Below are 24,354 nucleotides of genomic sequence, written 5' to 3'. Positions count from 1 at the left end.
CTGGGTCGATGACTGGTTAGCCAATGATGAGTAAGATTTCTCAAGGGAGGGACAACCTAAGACAGACACAGTCATGAAGGGTCATCGGGGAAGGACTTAGGGTCTACAGAGAAGGGCCAGAAAGACCCTCACCCCCTCAGCTTTGTCCTAGCCTGAGTCCTCATTCTATCTGGAAAAAGTCTCCTAATCTCTTGGCTGCTTTGCTCTCCTCACCTGACTCAGCCTGAAAACAATGCCAGAGACAACTGTGGCCTTGTACTGGAATGAATGGCTCCCAGGGACAAATCTGGCCTGAGAAAGAATGTACATTTTGTCCTTTGAAGCTCACTCTACCTAGCATAACCCTGTTGGTTACAGCTGCATCAGTGCCTTTGGTTATGATGCCATAACAAGCAAAAAAGTGGAAGACGTTGGGGACCACTTTGTGTGGTTTTGGAAACTGCAGCCCCAGGAAAGTAAGCCCTGAAAGGAGCTAGTATGTCTTCTGGGAAAACCAGGTAAAAATGCAGGTGGCAAGCATAACTCGACTCTAACACCCAGGATTCCCATGGGAATCAGGCCTGATAACTACACTGTATCCTTTGAAACTTGCTCTGCTTTATTTTGCATAGCCCTGGTGATATAAACTGGACATTTAAGTTCAAGGCATCAGGAGTAAATTCCCTATGTCATGAAACACATCTCAAAAACCCTCTGGAGTCAGCGTGACTAACAGACCCTGACATATGACAAATCTCTGTGTTCCTCCAATTGTTATATATAGATAATACCTGTTTTTGTATGATTATAGCCTTTTGACATTGATTGATGAGCTATGCATGGATACACCTACGTATCATTCCCAATAAAAGCCATTTGGGAGAAGGGCTCGGGGTGTTCTCCACTAGGGGGAATCACTACCCCCTTTCCCACTGGAACAGCAAGATTATGTCCAATGGTGGACAGGAAGATTCTGCAGGCCAGAGTTCCTCCCACATGCAATGGTATATATAGTTATCAAGTATAATAACATTTTCAAAGGTGGTTCAATAAGTTGAAGTTTTTGCCGTTGTTTTTTAAGTTAAATCTCCTCTTCATCCTCAGCTCTCCAAGGATAAGTGGAGGAGATAATACGTATCAATAATAATGCATATGCCAAGGATATTTATCTGTAAAGGGCCTTAAACATAGATAATTGTGTCATCTTCAATTATTTTAATAGGAAAATACAGCCTATATGTTTTATGTCCAGAGCATGAGTGAAAGATTTTCCTTAATTTTGGGGGTTTCACTTGCCTCATGTGTGTCATATCTTGAATAGGAGTTTTCATCATTGATGTGGGCATAGAAGCTTTGAAAACTTTGAAAACTCAATAGACACCAAAGGCAAGAGAACAATATAGTCAGGGACTCAAACAGCAGGAATTATGAGACCTGCAGGGAGATAGACATAGTTGATGAAGAAACAAGATCCAACAAAAGGCATGCTCTTTCATTTCATTTGGTTAAACTTATATACCTGTCTTGGGAGGTGTCACCTAAAGGACTCAAGAGCTACTACCTAAGAGGGGATGGTGGCAGGTGTTCTTCTGAGATTAAACACAGGAGTTCTGGAGCCAGCGTCGGAAGTGTTGCAGCATGATAGATGGGTTACGTGACCTCAACAGTGGCTTTCGAAACTAATGTTCTGTGAAGTTTGCAGCTGTGTTGGCTATATCCTGAGTCACCATCGCAGGAGGAAACCTGATGCCTCACAGATAGTTATACTCTTAGTAGACATGGTCACCTCCATGCCTCTGTGAGCTGCCTTTTGGTCCATGAACTCCATCTGTAGCCATTGTCAGTGTGAGAAATCCACCCTGAGGCCTGACTAAATTGCTAGTCTAAAGGACTTGCCTATCTCCTATGTGCCAGGGAAGCTTACCTTGCTCACTGACCTTTTTCCCTCTTGTCTCCTTAGAACTGAGGACATAGCCATGTCCCTTCCCTCTGCCCACATTAAACTCCAAGTCAGGAAAGGCCTGAAAGGGAGTAAAAGATCACAAAACAATCTACCTGGAAAGTGTTAGTTAATGATCATGAAAGCTCTGTGAGGTATCTACTAAGTCCTAAGAGACCCAAGTTGATGAGAGAACTGAGGCTCAAGAGGACTTATGACTTTTATAAAATCCCAGAGTGGTAGAAGCCTAGACCCAAATTCAGGGCTTTTGATGCTAGCAAATACAGAGGGTTTTGTTTGTTGTTGTTTTAGTTTGTTGGTTTTTCTTACACTATTTCATCAGGGTGTTTCTCTCAGTTCCATAAAATAAAATTTAAAGTTATATTTTCAATAACTGAATAAATAATTAAAAAATAAAAAGTAACTTACAGACAAAACTGAATATATTTCAATAATTTAAAATCTTATTTTTATAATCCTTCCCTTTTGTTAAGCAGGGATTTCCTTTCCCCATCTTAGCTGTTATGTTAGATACATCAGATATATTATATCACTTAATTCTTCACAATCATAGTGGGTATTATTATTGTCATAATTGGACAAAGAAAGAAATTGACATTTAAAGAGACTAAGTTAGCAAAGATCACATAGCTGGTCAGAGGGAGAAGCATTCTTGACTCATTCAATGGACCTATATCATTGTTCCTTCTTAATATCCCCTTGGGAAACATTTCTATGCATTTTATCTATCTTCTTTTTCGTCTATCTATTTATCTATCTATCCATACATTTATTTCTATCTTTTGTATGAAACTTATTTCTGAATTCCCGGTGGACTAGTTTTAATGCACAAATTGCAATTAAACTGAGAGGGAAAGAATTATTTGCAAATATTGAAGTCATGGCTGGATTCACTCTTTAAGACTGCCTTAGCCTCTCTCTTGATTGAGAGTTAGCAATGATAAGGTAGCACCATATTATGCTGTGCTGTAGGAAGCCTACCAGTATGCAATAATACACTCATCCATACATAGCCTACAAAGACAAAGGGCTCTCTCTTATTTCAACCTGATGGCATCAAAAAGGAAGCCTTCTTCTAAGCTTAGGTTATTTATATTACTATCTCCTGAGGTCAGGAGGAGCTCTACAAGACCACAGCACCTGATCTGTTGCTAACAGGAATCTGAAGGTAATAGATTGTTCTGTAGTGATAACACAGGAGATGAAGATTATTGAGTAAATAAACCACCTATCTGTAACTAAACCTGTCTTCCATTATCTCACCTTTGCTATTCTTCTTTCTTAGTAAATGGCTTCCCTAATAGAAGTCAAATTCCAGAAAATTCTATAACGTGTTTACTTTATATAATAAATCCTAGGCAACATAGTGGACATTGGCATCATATCCATGGGGATTATGTGTATCTAAAATGAGTTGAGAGGTGTTGAACCATATTAAGAGAGAGGGTGGTTTCTAAGACTCAGACTTATTTAAGTTTGAATCTCAGTCCAGCCATTTTTTTTCCTTCTATGACTGTGATAAAATCATTCTTTCTTTGTCACTTTAGGAAATCCTGTTACATGGGAATAGTATACTAAATCCTAAAGGAATGCTGGAAGACTTCACTATGTACATGCATGTGAAGAAGTACCTAGAACATAAATAGGTTTAACAAGTGGGAGATGTTGTTAGACCCAACAACCAAAGGGCTTTCTCATACAATACTAAAGGTAGGGAAGTATTTCCTTTTGAAAATTTTTTTTCAAAGTATTTCAAAAATCTAAAAAGCATCACTTTTGTTCCAGTAATTCATTTCCTAGGATTTTTCCTTACAGAAAACTCACAGTATGACTTTCTCAGGTAAAATATCTCAATCATTCCACATTACCCTCAGAGTGAATGTCAGTATCTCAAAAAAAAATTTTTAGCTTACCCTTATGATCCTGCACTTGTTAATTTCTTGCCCCATCACTCTCATACCTCACCTTGAATTCTAGTATAGCAGATATAATAAACATCTTTCAGATCCTCAAAGGGGTCATGTGGCAACCATTCTAGCTGTCTAAACTAGCCCTTCCTTCCCAAGTTAATCTAAGTTCTTGTCTCTCAATACCACCTACTTCAGAAGACTTATCCTTAGCTACATTCCTGAGTTAGTTGCCCTTCCTTGCATTTTGGAAAGTCACCTACATTTCTATTTTCATACTTTCATAGTAGAGAATGTTCTCTGGTTGATATCCAACACAAAATATAAACTTTATATAAACATTAGCATGTTTTTTTGATTCTCATTGTATCTACAATTCCTAATATACCCATGTTTATGATACAGGTTCTATATTTGTTCATTGAAGGAATGCAGGAAATAAATCCAGAACAAAAGGAAAGCAGCTCTAGTCATCACTGCATTAATTTAAAGAGTAAAAATGAGAACATGCCAATATGTTTCTAAATAGAAAATGGGTTAAATAAATAGCAGTTTCCCATATGATGGGATATAAGTCCAGTTCATTTTATGTAAAATTATTTTATGATAGCAAATGATAGCTATTATTAAATAAAAAGTCAAAATACAAGTTATGCATTCTATTATCAAAATTATAAAAAATACATATAGAAGAAATAGAATAGAAGAAATACTGTAAAATATTAATGGATCTTTTCTATGGGTAGCAAGATTATGAAAGGCTTTAGTTTGTCTTTAAATATTTCTATATTTTCCAAATGCTCTAAAATGCATAGGCACTTGTGAGTTTCTGCTTTTGATATTGTTGTTTTATAATGCCCATTAACATTTCATTTAAAAGAATAAAACATATTTGACACCTTGCAGTAGGATAGTGACCCAGGGCATGTGGGTGAGGAGCTTAAAACTTGAGCTGGCAGCAAAGGCAGGTCAGCAGCAGCATGGGTTAGTGTTTTTATTTATAAAGCTACAGTTTCCCCAAGCAAGACGGGTGCATCCACATGCTGATTTATACCCCTTGCCAAGAGAAGCCAAAGAACGGTAATTCTCTGATGCTAAGCCTTCCTTTGAAATGATGTCAAGTCACTTCACTCCCAAAATGCTTGATCAATTATATAGTACCTGTTGACACCCTAAGACACATTTTAAATAAATGCCTTTCATGCAGGAAAACTCCACAAATTCAGTGATAGATGCAGTTTCTCTCCAGGTTTAAAAACCCTTGTGTCTGCAAAATAACCTTCGCACTTTGGCTTTGAGTCAAGGTACTTCCTGGGTAAGTCATGAAGCTGGAAGCCCTTGACTGAGACCTTGCATGCTGTCTGCCCCACATGGTCTGGGCAGGAAACACATTCTGACTCAGCCTCAGACTGTTCATTTGTAAAGTGGAAATAATTCAGTGATTACATTATGTAGCAGCTTATTATTCAACTGAGAGGTGATACAGGCCATTATAACACTTTTTAAATTGTGATTTATTACACAAATAACCCACTTTCTTGGAGAGACTCTTTCTCTTCTTTGTATCTGGTCATAATTTTAACCAAGCTATGGTGTCCTTACGAACAAAGTACCAGTCTTTGACTGCTTTGTCCCTGGAGTGCATAACACAGTGTTTGAAGCTTGGATGGTGTTCAAAAAATATTTATAACAGACTCTGCTTTGCTGTCAACCATGCAACAGCACAATTATAAAATGATGTTTAAGTCTTATAATAAGCCAATCGTGTACTAATTCCAAGATGAGTAAGAATAGGTTCTGTCCTCATAGCCTAGAGATCATCAAGGAAATCAATACTAAACAAATACAAATGTGGTGTGTGTTAAATGCAGAATCACAGGGGCTTTTACCTTAGACTTGGCTGGAGGAGTCGAGCAATAGTTTCCAATGGAGATAGTTTGTTTTAAAAAAAATGAGTCTTTAAAAATGAAAAGAAATTGGAGAAGAGGTTAGATGTGGAGATGGCTTTCAGGGCAGAGGGAGTGAGTGGTACGTTTGAGAGCTCTGCTATGAATGTAATAGATACAAAGATAATTATAATAATGATCCTGATGACAAAATATAAGCAAATTATGAAACTGATGCTGACCAGAGGGCTCATTTTGCTGTTTAATATTCTTTGCACAAGGACCCCTAGAACACATTATTTTAAAGATAAAATATGGACCTCAATTTGTTTAGTACAATATTTCTGAACTTGTTTTTTTCATTAAAAGTCTTTCCCAGGGATTCTTTTTAGATGTTATTTTTTCTAATCACTACCACCATGATGTTTTCATATTACAGATATTCTATATATCTGTTTATGTACTTGAGGTCTGTTGGGAGGCCACAAGTCATTGTAATGTATAAGATTTGTTTAACCTCCTCAAACGAATTTTTGTCTTCTTGGAGGAAATATCGCTTCCCTTGAGAATACATGTTAATATCAGAAATCACACAATTCCTGTCACACCCCATTTTTTACTCAAGTTGGTGCTTTCCCTTATGAGACAACAGATGGTTTTTTAAATAATGGTGTATAGATTTAGACAAACCTCTTTTCTAAAAATCAAACTCTTGTTCTCAACTCTATACTTTGGCAAATTATTTAACTTCTCAATTTCCCCAGTTTTCTCACTTGACAAATGGAGATAATGATACAGAACAGAGAGGACTGTTGTGGGAATTAGATAAGATAATGCATGTAAATTACTACCCAACACAGTAAGTTCTTAGGAAAGTTGTAGTACTTTGTCACTGTTACCAGGGTAACATGCTGGGTGGGGACATAAGTAAAAAACAATATGTAGAGAGTTAGGATTGAATTTTGGTGTGATCTGTTACAGTGAGGAGGAAGGGTCACATTGAGAGCAGTTAGAAGAAAAAAGTCTGGAATCTCAGATTGCTGTGGGCCATGGAAGTCAGAACTTGGTACATGAGGATATTCCACCACAGTAGCTCTAAAATTTACTAGTAGTGTGTTGTGACCTGAGAAATTTACTTAATTTCTAAATTTTAATCTTGTCATTACTGAATAAGGGAACTAGTATTGAACACGTGCCAGTTGTAAATAATCAATTAATTAATTGCATATACAAAGCAATGTATGTGCCTGGTGGATGGGTAGTTCACTTTGGAAGTATTAAATCACTGAGTCATAAATGAATTTAAGCTGTCATAAAAGATAATTCTTAGTGAGGTATGTAGACTGGTTCACAGTCTTAGAATTATTGGTGTTAAGGTTTATAAAAAAGTAATAATTAGAGAAATCTAAGCTACATTCATTATTTTATTTTTATTTTTTAAAAATATTTTATTTATTTTTTTTATTTTTGGAGAGAGGGAAAGGGAAGGAGAAAGAGAGGGAGAGAAACATCAATGTGTGGGTGCCTCTTGTGCATCCCCCTCCCACAGGGGGCCTGGCCTGCAACCCAGGCATGTGCCCTGACTGGGATTCAAACTAGCAACCCTTTGGTTTGCAGGCCTGTGCTCAATCCACTGAGCTATACCAGCCAGGGCTACTTTCATTACTTTAAAAAGAATAGCAAAAATTAGATATGTTTCTGAAATTTAAAAATTTGGAAATGTTTTACATTATAAAGTGTATATTTTTGTCACATCTATACAAAAACTACAGGTTAGTCGTACTTTATAGATTTTTAATTTTTACAAAATGAACTATGTTTGAATAAACCAAAATTTCAGAGCCAGAAGATTAGAATAAGTCTGCATCTGAGTCTATATCCTTTCTGAATCTTACTTTTTTCATCCATCAAAATATCTACTATGAAAGATTATCATCAGAATACAATGGGGTAATATACATAGGTCACCAGCAAAATGATCGGCATAAAAATTTTTCTCTAAATATCATTCTCTCCCATCCAGTAATAAATGCAAATTTAATGTGATATTTCAGAATACAATGTCTTATGGGAAGGAAGGCCAAGACAAAGAATTCATTGTGCTAAAAAGCAAGAAAAAATTGTTGTTGCATACCACAGTGAGGAGACTGTGGTAGTAACAGGTGAGTGAGAGACTGGTGACTTGTGCCATAGAGGTGCTTGCCTGGAGGGAGAGGGAAAACCTTTTTATGAGAAGGATTTAGATGGAAGTAAATCAGATATAATTAGTGTCATCTTACATTAGCTAGACTGGGGTTTGGCACTGAACTGGATATTAAATCCAGAGAAATCTGACCTCAAAATCTCTACCTACCGGGAAACCACAATGTTTCCCCTAAGTTCTCTAAGAATAAGAAATATATTTCAGGTAAGCTGATATTTTACAAAATACCTCCTAAAAAATCTTTATTGACACCCTTATATATGGTTGTTGCTCAGTTAATCTATTTCTTGAGTAAATGACAGGCTTGTGGGATGAATGAAGGTGAGGATGAAAGGGAGGAAGGATGACTGTGTGTCCATGAACGACTGGCTGCTTCGTGTAGAATAAGTGGCTTTGCACAAAATATATTTCAAAGGAAGTAAAGTGCATGCTTCTTGTTATTTAGGAACATCAAATGAATTAGACAACTAGAGCAATGCTAGGAAGACAAGTTATTGGAAGAATCTGGCACAGATGGCAGAATTGTTGATTCATACATGATTAATCCTGGAAGGGTCCACAGAAATGCACTAGTTCAAGCCACTTGACTTAAGAGGAAGGCAAGAAGGAAACAGTGACTTGGGAAGGATTGCTCAGTTTAATATGTGACAGAGCTGTAATTTCATTCTAGTTCTCATAATAACTGCTTGTCCCATGAACTTCTGATTGTACTATCCTATAAAGCAATTAGAAATAGTAAGACACTTATTTCTTTTTCTTGCAGCCTCCTTGAGAACAAAGTATGATAATATTATTATTATTATTTGGAAATAATAATAATCACTTTATATTATTAAGAAAATAATTTTATATCATTATAAAAATAATATATTTTATTATTATTTTTAATTGTTTATTTGTCTGTCTGGTTGTTTTTAGAGGTAGCTTATTCCAGATGGGTGTGTTATTCTCCCAGGCAGCATTCAAGACCTATAAGCAGAAAGAAATTAAAGAAATGCTCTTGCTTTTTTATTTATAAAGTCATACTTCTGCCAAACAAGACCAGAGGATATAGGTATCATATATAAATCTTTTCCTGTTAAATGGAAGAACTAGACTAGGATTTATAAGCATTCTTTAGGGATCAGAGTTAGTCACAGTTTCTGAATGTATATGATTGATTATGAAACATACATGAAAATTCTGAAATATCAAAAATTTATGTGTGTTGCATAGGTAAAATATATATAAATAGAGGGAAAGGCTTACATATCATGCAATAAATCCAAACTAAAGGAATTTGATTTTTCCAACTTTATTTTGCCCTTGAGATATAATTGATTTGTTATAAATCAGAAGTCACAGTGTATTTTGAAAACCCACGCTCTTAAATTTGACTTCAAGCTCTACTTAAAAATTTTATCTAACTTTTATAATTTGGGTTCTTTTTCAAAAATAGATTGGGCCATGCAGTTTCAACTTGTAAGTGATGTGAATGCAAGCTCTGTGTTCACCATTATGTCACTAGGCGATCACAGAGAACCAGAGGGATATTTTTATAGCAAGTTACATTCTCGAACTATGTGAGTGGAAAAAAATATGTTAAAGTCCTTTACAAACTATTGTAAAAGGGGGCTATCAAAGTGTGACATGGTATTTAGGAGCAGCTGAGTAACCTCAACATGCATAATGAGTTGTCTCTCAGGGGACATTGACTTGTTTAAGTGGGTACAAATGGAGGTGAGTGAAGTTTTACTCTGCACCTTCACTGTGGTCAAGTGCTGCTAGACAGGGAGGGATGCTTCCAGTTCTCCAGTTCCTGAGAACAAGGCCCTGACTGACCAAGTGGTAATATTTTACAATCATCTCTCACATCAGCATTGCTGATGTATCACAGCGCATCAACATTGTTCCACCATCTGCAAGGAAGGCATGTTTGTTTCTCTTTTTCCATTCCAACATAAGGACTATCAGTAGCTACAGTTTCTCAGTAAGTCACTACAATGGCTATTGTTTCATAAACATCTAGTATGAGCCAGGCTATATGCTTGGTATTTTCATACACTATATGTCTTTTAATTTTCTTAACAATGACGAGGACTAAGTTGTAGACCAGGACTCTGGATATCTGAAAATGTGCCTGTCTTAATCAAGTTTACACAGCCAGTCTTCTGTGAAAGGAAGAGGGTTTTTTTTGGATCTGACTCTGAGCATCTTAGTGCCCTAACATCTCAAGAGCTTAGATTAGGGTTCATAAACCTAAGTGCTTACAGGGGTCAGGTGTGTTGTATAATTTAGTGATGTCTGTCAGGTGAATGCTCCACCTAAAAAGCTCTAACAATGCTCTCCATCAGTCAGATCTTGCCTGTGGACATAGAAACTAAAGAATTCCAGAATAGATGTATCAGGAGAATTCTAGGTTTCAAACATTGTTTGTTTTTTAATCTGAAAACTCCTGATTTTTAAGTGACTACTCTTGCTTTGGGTTTTAATTTTTCTTAAACACTGTGCTGATCACATAATACATCTAAAGACCAGATTTGACATAAAATCTGCCCATTTAAAATGTGCAAGTATTAGAAAACCTAGAATGACCTCCTCAAGTAGAGATATTTATTTACTTAGATATTTCCTGAGGGTGTGGCAGGTTGGTTCTTTTCATGTACATGGGGGATTTATCTATGTTTCTGTTATGTGGAATTAATCCATCAATCTAACTCAGAAATTAATTTATAATATATCCTAATATTATTTATGTTATTTCCAATGGGATCAATTAATTTTTCCTGATCTCTCATTTCTATCCAATCTCATTGATGTTCTCATCCCTCATTGTGAGTTTTCTCTGTGGCCCTTACTTCTACCAAGTACACTTCTTCTGGATCAAATTTGAATAAGTTTAAACATTACTTGTACATTTTTGGGGCACACCATATTCCATTTGTATGAATTCTTTTCCAGTAATGTTACTTAATATTTAATTTATTAATTGAGTAAAGCCTGTTGATTTGTATTTATGTCTTAGCAAACTCCTGAGAAAATGGTGACTGAGTCCCTTTGGAAAATCCAGGGTTGCTTCATCTTCTAAGAATTTTATCAAGTATTTCTGATAATTTTGCACATCCTGTCCTGGCCATTTATGCAAGGTCTGTGGCTGCGCAGAGATTATTAGAGGAAGGAGAGCTCAGAGTTGGCGGAAACTGCCTTATTTATATAGGTTTAAACACTTGAATGCTATATTTCATCCTCCTGCCTGAATAAGTTAGTTTTGCTTCCAAAATACTTGCTGAATGAGGACACATTTTAAAGTAATGCTCGTTTAACAAGACTGACAAATATAAGGAGCTGAAATCCATGAAGAATATGACAGAGATTGGTAATTGATTCTGTCTTATAATCCATTGTGTATTCTTAGACTAAGGCTGTGTTTTGTTTGAAATCCAGTCCATCTTGTTCGTAAGTGTTATTGAAACATAGCCTGTAATAACTGCCACAGCCCTTCTGAGGTAATACCTAGCTGATTTAGCACTAATTCACTGTCAAGTCCCCTTAACCCTGTACATTTAACCACTTTTCTTTTAATCTTGGAAAGTGTTATGTCTTTATAGGACCATATTTACTGAAAGGAAAAGTTCTGTTTTTTGAAATGTATTTAATGCTTATGTCTTTAAAGAGAAAATGGGGCTTTTTAAAAGAGTTTAAGTCCTGTGACAGCCTCAGGAGATAATCAAAATCTAATACCACAAGCTTCATGCTTGTTCTGTGGAGAAAACAAAATTTGATGCTGTATCTGAAAATCAATCCAATTTAAATTGAGGGTGTACCGGGTCTCTCTCTTTTATTTTCCCTACAGTCAAGCTGGTACTGTGCTCACAGCCTTCATGTGGCTGATACATTATTTCACGGTTCTAAGGTGGATGTTTTGCTAGGGTTTGCAAAAAGCATGTCCAATCTCCCTTATTTCATGAAAACAAATGGCCTAACAGAGAGAGACTATTTTGTCTTCTCTATTCCATTCATATCCCCCAATAATTATTATCATACTAATTATATTACCACTAATAATTACCATTGAGAATCTACAGTATTTTGCTAAAAGTAGAAGCCATTTATTTATATTTTTTCAAGTCCTAAAAACTACTCTGCAACGAAGATAGAATGTCTCTTCCTCTACACAGTGCAAACTTAGAATCTCAGAGGGTCTGAGTGCTCACCTAAGGTATTCTAAGTCCGTGACCGCTGTTCTTTTTTTTTAAGATTTTATTTCTTTTTATTTTTAGAGAGGGAAGAGAGGGGGAAAGAGAGAGAGAGAGAAACATCAATGTGCGGTTGCTGGGGGTCATGGCCTGCAACCCAGGCATGTACCCTAACTGGGAATCGAACCTTCAACACTTTGGTTCACAGCCCGCGCTCAATCCAGTGAGCTACACCAGCCAGGGATAGTGACCACTGTTCTTTTCCTACCACCATGGCTACACATGAATGAAACTGGGGGTTTTTCTTGGTTGTACAATGAAATTTCTTTTCTGTCTTCACATTCTTTTAATATCTGGTTTTAAACTCATATGCAGCCTGTAGAAGTATTTGTTTTGTTGTTTTGGGGTTTTTTCTGGGGGGCAGGGAGGTTTTGGTGCTTCCCCCTGCCCAGCCCATACCTGTACTGAAGAGATTTTACTTTGCAGGGAGAAGGAGTCAACATTTGCCAAGTTTTTTTTTTTTTGGGGGGGCGGGGTTTCCCCCTATAATGCACTAGATTCTTTAACAGTCTCTGGGAACACTGAGATATTTAGTACATTATAACAGCTAAACTTTGCTGAGTAGTCCACTACATCTTAACCACTGTTTCAGGAGTTTTATATTCATTATTAATTTATCCAATCCTCACTACAACCCTATGAGATAGATACTGTTTTTACCTCCATTTTCAGATGGGGAAACTGAGATACAGAGAATTTACATAGTATCTTGCTGAAGATGGCAGAGGTAGGAATCAAACTGATAGAATCTGGCCACATAACCCAGGTAGTTATACATTCACTATACCATGTGTCCATGTTATAGTTCCTGCACTCGAAGAGCTCGTACTCTGTTGGAGAAGACACATATGTCCTATCACAGTGTGATGTGTTGATTTACACTGAGCATTACAGAATAATAAAGGAGACACCCCTATTAGAACCTGGAAGATATTGGTGAACAGAGGAGGCGAGTGAGCAAGGAAGGCTGTTAAGAGAAGTAGTACCTACTCCCAACGAGCCTTAAAATATGAAATGGTGAGAGGGATGAGTCCTCTGGCCAAGGGAGCCAAGACTTGGAAAGTGATTTTGAAATTTCTTTTTCTCTATAACTTTTAATCATCTAATATGCATATGTTCTATTGCTGATCACACCTCAAATTTGAATTGTACTTTACAACTGTTACCTCTCTTGAACAGTGAGGTAGGCCAAGCAAAACACTGATCTTTCCTTCTTGAGAGATGCTGAAGCTGTGCTAGGAGTAAAGTGGTACTAAATTGTTACACAGCTATCTAGTGGCAGAGCCGAGACTCTGAGACCCCAGCTCCATGATCTTGCCATTAGACCCTGGCTTCTGTCAGGACTCAAGTTATAAGTCATTATATTTCTAAAGTGTTTCTAAATAACAATGGTGATTATTGATTACTAGGTGCTTATGACAGAGAAGGTACAGTGTTAATAATATAATATGTATGATCTTTTTTAAAAATTTAGAAGTCCCTATGTGAGAGATGTTACTGCTTCAGTTTTATAGGTAACAAAACCGAAATTTGAGGAGGATATGCAATTGTCCCAATAATATTACTCTACCAAAACTAATAATAAACAAAGCCAAGACTGCCTCTAAAGACTTCAATAAGCAAACTATTGCATTTCATGGTCAAATTCAAATAAGCATCTAAATGCTTGTGCTAAGACATAGTGACTAGTAGTATTTGTGCTTGACTATTTCACTTGGCAACTCTAGAATACTCTTTGTTTTTAAAATCTGGATTTTGTCTCAGTTTCTAGCTCCATGACAATACTCTGTCTTCTCCAATGTACCATCATTGTCCTCTAAAGCTGACTATCAGATCAAAGATTCATTATAGGATAATAGTCTGACAAGTGTTCTATTTTCTAATTCTTATTTTATTCTGCAAACAATAGATGGGTAACTTATTAGGTGATGGCAAAAAAAAAAGACCAGGAGTTATTCCACCAACCCTAAGATGCTCAACTATGCACCTAATCTTTTCAGAGCCAGAGCACACATCCAAACTTTTAAGGGCATGTGACATTCCACTCATCACATGCTATCTTCAGAACATCAAATGAAGCCAAGTATTATCATCTCTGTTTTACAAAGGAGGAAACAGAGGCTTGGAGCAGTTAAAAGGATGTTTTAAGATGACATTAGTTAAGGTAGAAGTAGGGTTCAGATAGAAGTCTTCTAATTTGCATGTTCCTACCCTGTCTTGTTATGCCTTTTATCACATTTCCATCAATGCTGAGGCTGTTTTGTTTTGTTTTGTTTTGCTTTGTTTTTTTGTTTTTGCTATAGTCCTAGTTGGGATGTTCTTCCCTTCTTCTCTACATTGTTGGCTTTTGATTTTTCAGAAGCTAATTATCTAAATTTAGTTTTCTTTGAATGATAGGGCGCCTTTTTTCCAAGTTGCTATTATGTCTTCAGCAATTAAATATGAGTTAGGAGAACTACATACTGGTTTTAGATGTATTGCCTACGTTCCACCAATAGCTAAATATCACAATATATTGCATCAGCTTCATCTGCAGAAGCCAATCATGTTCTTCATGGGAGGGATGCAATATTAAGATGAAGAAAATGTGCTCTTGTGTGGATTACATGTGTTCTTGCCCTGAGTCTGACTCTAACTCGGTGTCCTTGGGCAGCTTGGCTCTCTGTGCTTCAGCTTCATCTGTTAAATGTGCATGAAAGCAGCACCCAATACATAGTATCGTCATGAGAATAAAATGAGATGCATGCAAAGGATTTAGCATAGTACCGGAAATGCAGTAAACACTGCAGCACAAATATTTTTCATTGTAATGTTTTATAGTTTTTAATTGTCTTTTATTTTTTTTTTAGTAAGAGAAGGAGCACTAGCCAAATTTCCCATGCCGCTAGTATCATCTAGCTGTGTAGACATACTGTCTATTGCTTGAACTCCGTTCCCTTCATCTTCTAGAAACGCGTTTGTGGATTTCTCATCATGACTTGGACTACTTCTGTTTTTCAGACATTGTTACAGTTGCCTTTCCGAGCTCTTCCAGGCAAACTACTACTCTCTCCTCGACAGATACCCACTCCTCAGTGCTCTGTTCTTTGCCCTGGTCTGCTTCTTTCACCAACTGACTTGCACTCATGCTGAGCCATCCTGCAGTTTGTTACAGTCTCTGACCACTGACAGTTCCTTCCAACATCTCACTGTCACTCGTTTCATTCTTTTCTTTCATTCTTACTGAGTTTTCTGGAACACTTGTACTCATGGTATTGTTCAGTTACAGACACTCTCATTTAGTCTTCACTAAAAAACCTATTGTGTAAGTGCTATGATTTCCATTTTAGAGATGAAAATAACTGAGGAACACAGGGATTAAGAAACTTGCTCAGGTCACCCAACAGCAAGTAGTGGAATCCTGATTGCATTCCATGTTCTTCAGGCTTTAAAACCCTTCTTGGCAAGAACAGCAGTGCTTTTGGCTCTCTTCAGAGGGAACCAGGAATGTCAAAGCCTCACTCAGGTGTGAAAGGGCAGGGCAGATTGAGGGGTAGGCAGTGCCATGTCAGCACAGGGGCCTTGCTAGGTAAACATATTCAAAAGAACAGATACAAATGCAACTGGGCCCCAGGCTGTGGAATGAAAAAGAGAGCAGCAAAAAAAAGAACCAAAAATACAAAGACATTTTTGTTGCAAATCCGTGCTTTTGTGATAAAAGCAAATGCCTGAATTCCAGCTGTGACTGTATATTTTTCTCAGAGAACAAAGGTTTATAATAGTATCCTTGTCTCAACTAGACTGACAAATTAACACTTACTGATGGTGGTCCACACCTCTCCACCACACAGGGAGGCAGCTGTTGCTAGCAAGCATACTGAGAGTTGCTATAGACTTCTTAACTCAAGTATCTATCTGATATCCTCTATGGGTAGCCCTTAAGAAACAGATAAATGTATGTGTACATGAGAATATACACATACGTATATACGTATATGGACAATATACGTATATGGACAATATACGTATATGGACAATGCATATGCACATTTTCTTATTGATTCATTTAAAGTTTATTTTGTCATAATGAAAAGCTTGGTCTGTGAAGAAAACATGCACTTTTAAAGTAGAAAGAGATGGGGTTTTTTTAAGATTTTATTTATTTATTTTTAGAGAGGGGGAAGAGAAAGAGAAAGAGAGGGAGAGAAACATTAATGTGTGGTTGCCTATCACATGCCCCCTACTGGGGACCTGTTCTATAACCCAGGCATGTGCCCTGACTGGGAATCAAACTGGCAACCCTTTGGTTCAGAGGCTCATGTTCAATCCACTGTGCTACACCAGCCAGAGCTAGAAAGAGATATTTATTCTATTTATGTGCATCTATAAAACATATTGCATGCATGTATTTCATATAATTATATATACTTACAATATGTTTGTGTTCAATAGGTAGGAGTTTATGGTATATGCATATATATTCATATAACTATTATATATATATGATGTATATGCATACATTTCTCTATATCTTGCTCTGTCTACCTATTTATTCAACAATATATGTATCCATCTATCTGTCTACATCTCAGGGTGTATATGAATCAATGCACAGACCGCTACTAGAAGGAACATAGGCTTTAGAGTCAGATAAGTCTAGATTTGAAATTCAATTCACCCATTCAATAAATATATAACAATAGACAATTTACTTTATCACTTTAAGTCATAGTGTGTTGAGAGTATCCACCTTAGGCTTACTGCTGTGACAATGATATGAGATTTTAGGTAAAACACAAAGCAAAACTTTGGCATGTATTAAACAGTCAATAAATATTAGCTGTGATAATGCTGATGATTTATACTCATACATTCAATTCAACACTAATTACAAAAATATTATACTAGTATATATGACATATGCTTGCAAAACACAGATAGGTTTATGCATGTGTTAGCATTTATCAAGCATAATTTGCCTACCTATTTGTACTTTTATGCAGTAAGTATACATAAATATATTCAACATGCATTAATTGAAAAAAATTTGAACTAGTCTCCATGTTAATCCCTGAAGTGTTAAAATAAATCAACTGCATGTACTGTATTAAAACAGTGCTAGAAGTATTCAGGAAAAAAAGTTCACAAATGAATCATTATAATGTTATATCAAATACAATAGCAATGATGGGAGGAGGAGAGAATGAATTCCTTCTGCTTTGGAGGATGAAGGGAAGAATCCAAAGGATAGGAGGCAATTGAAATAAGCCTTACTAGCAGGGTGTTCAACCTTTTGGTGTCTCTGGGCCACAGTGGAAGAAGAGTTGTCTTAGACTGCACAGTGATACATTGTGACATACAATCACAAAAAAATTTCATAATGTTTTAAATAAATTTATGATTCTGTGTTGGGCTACATTCACAGCCATCCTAGCCATGTGAGGCCTGTGGGCCACAGGTTGGACACCCCTGCAAGAATGAAAAGGAGCTCATTAAGGGTAGTAAGGAGGGACAGCAGCTAGAGCAAAAGCATTTTAGCAGGTGAGCCTGAAATGCATAGATTAGTTTGTGCACAGCTTTTGCTGTCACATTGCTTAGTTTGAACTTTGTAGGTAGTGAGGAGCCGTGAAAAACTTTTAGTTAAGAGGGTAACTTGGATATATCTATGCTCTAAAAGGTTATTTACTACACAGGTAGGATAAGGAAAAAATGGGGAAAATATAATTTGGGAGGTTATTTAAAAGTTACCAAAGAATTATATTTGTGTAATCTCTTTCACTTTAGAAAAACATATTCATTATTATAATTGCTTCTCATGCAACTCTATGAGGCTTACCTATATTCTCATTAGATTGTTAGCTCCTGAAACCTTTTTATTTTATTTTTTTGCTTGTCTTTGACTCCCTAGTGCTTTGCGGAGGGTCAGAACTAAACAAATGTAAGCAGAGCAGGTTTAAATGTAGGATAAACAAAATAGTGATTTTCCTCTCAGTTTACAGATAAAAATGGAGATCCAGGAGACTAAAGTCTTTTAGCAGCCACATCTGCCAGCTTATATGACAAGTCTTCCCTGCCAAAATTTCTAAATATAACCATATCTAATGCCTACAATGTTATTGTAAAATTTTATTGTGGCAAAAAAATTGGTTGGCCTAGAAGCAAAGCAGTTTTCATCCCTTTGCTATGCTTCCAAGTACAAAGCCTGTTGTATGTACCTGAATTCATTAATCTTTTCTCTTGCACATATATTTTCAAAGTCATTTTCAGTTACATGGTAAAAAGTACTAAAATTTAATGTAGAAAGTGGCAAAGCCAGAGGTACCATCCAAATCATCTAACTACAAATAGGTATTTGTAAGTTTCAGGCAAGTCACCTCTCATATGGATAATTCTACAGTTTTAGTCAAGTGATAAGTTGCTGCTTACATATGTAGGGAGGATAGCTGGACTTAGCAAAATAAAAATAGAACATATATAACTTCAGATAAACATTGGATAATTTTTTGGTATAGATATGTCTTATGCAATATTGGTGACATTTTCCTCACATTTCTAAATTCATCTTCTCCATGCTCAATTTTAAACCCATTAAAATTCTATCCATCCTCATGCTTCAACCCCCATGTTGACATTTATGACATTCTCAAGGTATTCTTCTAGAATATACCTCTCTCCTGAGCTCCAACTGAGTAGCCTGAATTGTCTTTTGAAATGTTCCTCAATTTCTTTACTGCTAGATGAGAATATTAATCATACTGTAAGGATTTAATGAATGATTTTTAAGCATATAGAATAATTCCTGAAGTATATTGACTTCAAACATATGATATTGTCATCAGTTATAGGTCAAATACTGGTGAGTTCTGACAGTAAGCATATATGGTTGTTTATGATAATTATTAGTAGTAATAGTAGTATTGTCTTCTTACTTCCACCAGTTCTAAAGTAGTTTGTCACCTCACTCATGTTACAGCACCATAACATTCTGTAAGAATGATTTTTATGCACATTCAAGTTTAGCACCTGGAGTATGGCAGGATTCAACTCCACTTTCTAGGTTTCCTTGAAAATAACTACCAAAATAATCTTCCTAAAACTCAGGCTACCTCACACATCAACTGTGACCTTATTTCCAAGGTCATGTTATAGAATGGATCTGCTAGTGAATAACTGTGTGACCTTTGACAAGTCATTTCACCGCCCTCGTGTCATGCCTTGTACTCACACTGCCCCTATACTTATAATCTGTCCTCATCTAGAAAATGTTACCACTTCCATTCTTCTCCATAATTGGCCCACATCCTTCAAGCCTGAGCTTATACACTCTTTCACACATCATTTTATTTTTTTAATTACGCATCAATCATATTCCAGGCCATAAATATAAATCTCAGAGCATTTAGCATATTGAGGGCGCTGGGATTTCAGTGCATTGCTGCTAGATGCCCTCACACACATTGGTGCCTTTCATCCATTCTATTATCCTATGGAGTAACTAATGCCATATCCCATACTTTCAAGTAAGGAAATTGACCTTCATAGAAGTTAAATACTTTTTGCCAAGAATTCTCATCTACTGAGAAAACTAAGATTCTAAGCCTGGTGTGATTAATTTCCACTCTGACAGAAATCACATGTCCTCAACAAACCTTAGTGGGAACCTCAGAAGTGTTCTTCACAAATCTTTCTGTAATCTCTTCTTTATATATTTTATTCCCCAGGTTAGATTAGGAGCTTCTTGAGGCTAAGAATTACATCTGATTTAATTTATCATTGTATGTTTTGCTTCACATTGCATAATAATAAATGCTAGTTATTGAACAGCTATTTTACAAAATATCAATACTATACCATCAATTTTTGTCTATGTTCCTAATTTTTTAAAATTAAATAAAGCAAACAAGCAGAAAGTAGCTCTATTGACATTTAACTTATAATTGTTAACTATTATTAATCTTATAAGTAAAGAATCTATGAAATAAAGCCATTTAGCTTCCAAGTGAGGAGCTGATAATTTAAGCCAAATGTACTTGCTCTAAAGTTCTATACTTCCCATTAAGATGTAGTGCCCCATTTATCTAAGCACCACCTACTAAGTAGACCTATATGCCCCACAGGTGCTCAAAGTTAGGATGAAAGAGATGAGAAATTGCCATTTTCTTTTTGACTTTAGAGTTTGGGAAATGGGCAATTGAAAAGTTGTCCATGTAAAGTGACCAACTGCTTTTTAATCCTGACTTTCACTGGACACACTGATTTCTTTCACCCAGTTGTTCTTTTTTTCAACAAATATGTATTGAGATTTTAGTATGCATTGGAAACTGTGCTGAAGTTTACAGATATAAGTTTAACAAGCTAAGCCTGGCCCTGCCCTCCGGTGCTCATAGTTCAGTGGAGAAAGGCAATCAGGAACTAAGTTATTCTAGATGAGTGGCAATCACCTTGGACTGGAAGGGTGTGGCCAGGATGGCGTCCTTGAAGGAGGATGATGAAAGCTTTTGAGTTCCAGACAAGATGAGAGAATGAGAAAAACACTGAAGACAGAAGGGAGAAAAGGTACAAATTCACCGCAGAAATAAAACTGGAAAAGCCAGCATTCATGCTGCCTGTCACCTACCAGACCCAATAAGCAGAGACAGGGATTGAATTTTTATGGGGACTTTATTTAGATGGCCGACGATCTGAGAAGACAGTAGGTTTGTACCCTAAAAGACACTCTTATGTTTAATTTCAAGCCAGCCTTTTTTATAAGAGGGTAAAAGTATAAGTAAGCAGTCTGGAATTCAAGGGAAAAAAGTGTAGGTAAGGGATTTGGAATTCAGGAAAGAGGTTATCAGATAAAAGCTGTAGTCCAGAGTTTCCCTAACATCCTTTCATCTGCTGATTGGTCATTTCCTTTATCTGTGTCCTGTATCCTGTGTCCTGGATGATTTTTTTTTATCTGTGTCATGGGTGGTGGACTGTCTCTCCACCTTGATTGCTTATGGTCTCTTCTGGAGCACAAAGGTCAATCGCTTGTGGTCTCCAGGAGTCAGGGTGGGCCGTACCAGCAATTCTGGAAATAGTAGCTTTTTACATGCAATAAATACCAGGCTTATTAACTATTGCCTTAAACTAAAATTTTCTAATTCTTGACTCTCCCATCAGTAAGAGAGAAAATATCACATGAAAGAAAAAAAAAGAGTATTTTAAAGTACCTGGCATGCAGGGATGAGGGGCTAGAGAGGAAGGCAGAAGGCAGAATTCTCCGGCATTGCCACCATGTTAAGCAAGCACTTCGGACTTTACGGAAAGGCCATGGCAAAGCTTTAATGGAAATGTGGCTTGAGTCAACCTAACCTTTCAGAGCTAACAGATATATTAATAATCCAACTATACTTACCTGTCCTACATCTGTATATAAAATTAAAAAATGATTCAGGATTTGCTGATCCTATTTACAAGATCTTAGTTCAGGTTTCAGAGGGTGCAACAGCCTGCCTTACTTTTCACAGCTCAGGTTGTGTTTGCAGCTTTACTCAGGGATCAAATCACCTTCTTCTTTGTGCCCCAAGTCCGTTTCAAGGCCAAGTTATGTGAGAGAGTAAGAATGGAGACTCACATGGTCATCTTCACAAGTGTTTTCCTGGTTATAATCACACCACAAGGTGTTACTCCAGGAATTAATTATTTTGTTACTGCTTTGTCATTTTCAAAGTGATGCCAAATACAAAAAAGGAAAAAGGAAAAAGGAAAAAAAAAGCCCTGCATGAGTACAAAGTTGGTTTCACAGAGACCAACAGGGAAGTCTGATATTTTTTCTCTTTGTGCAATCAATGTTTCCTTTAGTTAGAGAGGGGCTCCAATCTATCAGACTGCCGTGAGTGCCCCTTTGAAATCTTCAGGGTGATAATTTAAGTGAAATAGAAATGGAGAGAAAGAAAAGGTCACATCCTTGGAAATTTTTTGTGATAAAGGATTTTCCAGGCTGCTTAATAAGCTGGCACAGAGGGGATCAACATTACAATTAAGTTTGCAATCTTTTTGTACCTAGTGACTCCTTCTATATAGTGTCTCTGGTCTCCTTAGTTTCCTTGCAACAATAAGGGTGATAAATTCCTCCAATGCTTCTAATCTTGTGAGCAGACTTATTTAGCCCTGAAGTTCTCAGCTGTATCTAAGGGAAACAGTCTTGTCTTACTTAAATCTTCTCTTCCAGAGTCATGTCTGTAATTTCCTGAGATTTACAAATTGCTTTCCAGATTTATTATAATTCCTCAAATTCCCTTAGACTGTGCTATCTTTTCTGGATGGAAAATAGAGTGGGAAAAACAGAATTTAAAGTCAAGCAGTCTTAAAAATTGAATTATGAGGTTGCTGATATTTAATTGCTAGTCACTCACCTGTCTGCTAAGGCTTAATTTCCTCATTTAGGCTTGTTAGTTTCGAGTTAGATAACATATGCAATGTCCGAGCAAGTGCCTGGAGCAGTGTTTAATTGGTATACAGAGTTGCTTGCTCACCCCCTAGTTCTTACCTTTTTCAGTAATATCCTTCCTCTTTTTCTCCAAATTCTAGCCATTCTTTATGCTCAATTAAACCCTACTCAAAAGAATAATCTCTGTGTTAGTGCAAGGGATAAAATATGAATAAGACATTTCCCGACCTTCAAGGATCTTTCCATTTGGAAAGGGAAATAAGTATGTGAACATGTAAATCAGATATGACACTGAAAATGTCATCACACGTTTGAAAGAATAGAGGTTTGTGGGAGTAGAAGACAAAGGGGTTAATTTCAGCTCTAAGAAGCAGGATAAATTTCCCAAGAAAGATGCTGTGAGGTATTACCCTTGATATATGGTTAAAATTAATACCAAAAGAAATTGTGAGATACGGAGAATACAGGCCCACAGTACTTATCGGCTATTCCAAAGATTAACCCTCACTCTAAAGGTCAAGTGTCTTCATGTACTTGAATGGTAGCAAAATTAACTGATATGGTAAAGACTTCATTAATCCCATTTGTGTGAACATTTATGTTTTGATCCAGAAATATTCATATACTTTTATTATAGGATACCCCAAGCCCTACTGAGGGTATTATATAATATGAATTTGCACTGATTTATCTTTATAAAATACCTGTCCCCTTCGCCAATTCTATTACCCATCTAGCTGCATAGGATTTAGCTAAGAGATTAATTGTGGTACTTTATTATGGGCAGAGAGAGTAATACAATGGTGTGGGTATATGATACTGTAGAGCAAGTTAAGAGAATGTCAAGTCACCCAGCGCTGCTGGAACATTTAGCGAATAGGTGAGTAGCTTGGCAAAAATCATGAAAAGATTTTTTTTTATTCAGTCACATTATTTACTGAGGACCTGCTGAATTTGGGTCACCATCTAAATGTCAAGAGTTTACTGTATTTTTTGGACTATAAGACACACTTTTTTACCACATTTTTTGCTTCCAATTTTTTTTCCTATTTTCCTCCTCTAAAACCTAGGTGTGTCTTATGGTGCAGACCCCAGACACACCTAGGTTTTAGAGGAGGAAAATACAGGAAAATTTTTTGAAGCAAAAAATGTGGTAAAAAAAATGCATCTTATAGTCCAAAAAATACTAGTTCTGAGCAAACAAAACCTTTGCTTCAAGGAGACCTTTGTAGTGTGGTTGTGACCTTCCTTCCTTACTTCCCAGTTTTTCCAGTTTGGTTGCTATCCACCAGTGGTTTGGAGTGATACCAAGATGGATGTGTAATGCAGACACAGAGAGGTTGGAGGCCTAGCCCAAGCTTTTGTACCCAATCAGCGTCAGAGTCAGGACATTAAGAGTCAGGCAGGCTGGTGGGAGAGAACATACAAACACATAACCCCACTACCCTATTCCTCTTGTATTTAATTAAAAATATGTAGGAAAGTCAACTTTCAGTGGGATTTGATGATGGTGTCACAGAAGGTTTGTCAAAGGCTGAATCACGAAGACTGATTAAGATGTGTTGAAACTGAGAAGAGAATTGGAACTCTAGGTTGAGATTCATGCTTCTGTGTGGGCTTAGCCAGAAAGCACAGTGGCTGAGAGCATGTCCTCTGTAAGATCAACTACCTGGTTTCACTTCTGGCTTGGACACTTAATAGGTGGTTGTTATTGGAAAAACTACTTACCTCCCCCAAGTGAGAGTAATAATAGTATTTATCTTTATGTAGTAAAGATTAAATAAATTG

Source organism: Phyllostomus hastatus, unplaced genomic scaffold (assembly GCF_019186645.2).
Source record: "Phyllostomus hastatus isolate PE091 unplaced genomic scaffold, TTU_PhHast_1.1 phas_scaffold_317, whole genome shotgun sequence".
Classification (NCBI taxonomy): domain Eukaryota; kingdom Metazoa; phylum Chordata; class Mammalia; order Chiroptera; family Phyllostomidae; genus Phyllostomus; species Phyllostomus hastatus.
Note: the sequence above shows the minus strand (reverse complement) of the source record.